The sequence below is a fragment of the Carex rostrata genome, chromosome 6 (genome assembly GCF_964058835.1).
Source record: "Carex rostrata chromosome 6, lpCarRost1.2, whole genome shotgun sequence".
Classification (NCBI taxonomy): Eukaryota; Viridiplantae; Streptophyta; class Magnoliopsida; order Poales; family Cyperaceae; genus Carex; species Carex rostrata.
Genome location: NC_135923.1, coordinates 14,725,377 through 14,727,876, shown reverse-complemented (window position 1 = coordinate 14,727,876; position 2,500 = coordinate 14,725,377).

The following is a 2,500-nucleotide window of genomic DNA, read 5'->3' as shown; positions in this document are numbered from 1 at the left end:
GCTGGACTGTTTTCGGGTCACTTTTGCCCAACGTTAGCGGCTTCCGCTTGCCGCTGGACTGTTTTCGGGCCCTTTTTCACCGACCCTTGGCCGTATCCGCTTAGTTTTCCCCAACGCGTGGCCGCATCCGCTTAGTTTTCCCCCGCTGAACTGTTTTCGGGTCACTTTTGCCCAACGTTAGCCGCTTCCGCTTGCCGCTGGGCTGTTTTCGGGCCATTTTTCCCCAACACATGGCCGTATCCGCTTAGTTTTCCCCAACGCGTGGCCGCATCCGCTTAGTTTTCCCCCGCTGAACTGTTTTCGGGTCAGTTTTGCCCAACGTTAGCCGCTTCCGCTTGCCGCTGGACTGTTTTCGGGCCAATTTCCACCGACTCTTGGCCGTATCCGCTTAGTTTTCCCCAACGCGTGGCCGCATCCGCTTAGTTTTCCCCCGCTGAACTGTTTTCGGGTCACTTTTGCCCAACGTTAGCCGCTTCCGCTTGCCGCTGGGCTGTTTTCGGGCCAATTTCCACCGACACTTGGCCGCATCCGCTTAGTTTTCCCCAACGCGTCCGCTTAGTTTTCCCCCGCTGAACTGTTTTCGGGTCAATTTTGCCCAACGTTAGCCGCTTCCGCTTGCCGCTGGGCTGTTTTCGGGCCAATTTCCACCGACACTTGGCCGCATCCGCTTAGTTTTCCCCCGCTTAACTGTTTTCGGGTCACTTTTCCCCAACGTTAGCCGCTTCCGCTTGCCGCTGGGCTGTTTTCGGGCCATTTTTCCCCAACACTTGGCCGTATCCGCTTAGTTTTCCCCAACGCGTGGCCGCATCCGCTTAGTTTTCCCCCGCTGAACTGTTTTCGGGTCACTTTTGCCCAACGTTAGCCGCTTCCGCTTGCCGCTGGACTGTTTTCGGGCCAATTTCCACCGACTCTGGGCCGGATCCGCTTAGTTTTCCCCAACGCTTGGCTGCATCCGCTTAATTTTCCCCAGCTGAACTGTTTTCGGGTCACTTTGTCCCAACGTTAGCCGTTTCCGGTTGCCGCTGGACTGCTTTCGGGCCATTTTCCACCGACTCTTGGCCGTATCCGCTTGGTTTTGCCCAACGCTTGGCTGCTTCCGCTTAATTTCCCCCAGCTGAACTGTTTTCGGGTCACTTTTGCCCAACGTTAGCCGTTTCCGCTTGCCGCTGGACTGTTTTCGGGCCATTTTTCACCGACACTTGGCCGTATCCGCTTAGTTTTCGCTAACAATTGGCTGCATCCGCTTAATTTTCCAAGCTATACTGCTTTCGGGTCAGTTTTGCCCAACGTTAGCCGCTTCCGCTTGCCGCTGGGCTGTTTTCGGGCCATTTTCCACCCACGCTGGCACCGACGGGGCCATGTACACCCACGCGCGTGTACATGAGGGGGCACCCATTTTTGAAAACCTTGCCCCCCTATAGGGGAATATGCATTTTGAGGGTCTACCACGCCCAGGGTTACCACCCCCTGAAAATCCCCCAAGTCAAAATCACCCATGTAAAATATTCAAAAAAATCTCAAAAAATCACAAAAAATTTATAAAATAAAATAAATTCAAAAAAAAAAAAAAAATTTCAAAAATTCAAAAAAAATTCAAAAAATTCAAAAAAATTCAAAAAAATTCAAAAAATTCAAAAATTCAAAAAAAGTCCAAAAACCCAAAAAAACTTCAAAAATTTCAAAAATTCAAAAAAATTTCAAAAAAATTTCAAAAATTTGGCCCGCTGAACTGTTTTCGGGTCAGTTTTGCCCAACGTTAGCCGCTTCCGCTTGCCGCTGGACTGTTTTCGGGCCAATTTCCACCGACTCTTGGCCGCATCCGCTTAGTTTTCCCCAACGCGTGGCCGCATCCGCTTAGTTTTCCCCCGCTGAACTGTTTTCGGGTCACTTTTGCCCAACGTTAGCCGCTTCCGCTTGCCGCTGGGCTGTTTTCAGGCCAATTTCCACCGACACTTGGCCGCATCCGCTTAGTTTTCCCCCGCTTAACTGTTTTCGGGTCACTTTTCCCCAACGTTAGCCGCTTCCGCTTGCCGCTGGGATGTTTTCGGGCCATTTTTCCCCAACACTTGGCCGTATCCGCTTAGTTTTCCCCAACGCGTGGCCGCATCCGCTTAGTTTTCCCCCGCTGAACTGTTTTCGGGTCACTTTTGCCCAACGTTAGCCGCTTCTGCTTGCCGCTGGACTGTTTTCGGGCCAATTTCCACCGACTCTGGGCCGGATCCGCTTAGTTTTCCCCAACGCTTGGCTGCATCCGCTTAATTTTCCCCAGCTGAACTGTTTTCGGGTCACTTTGTCCCAACGTTAGCCGTTTCCGGTTGCCGCTGGACTGTTTTCGGGCCATTTTCCACCGACTCTTGGCCGTATCCGCTTGGTTTTGCCCAACGCTTGGCTGCTTCCGCTTAATTTCCCCCAGCTGAACTGTTTTCGGGTCACTTTTGCCCAACGTTAGCCGTTTCCGCTTGCCGCTGGACTGTTTTCGGGCCATTTTTCACCGTCACTT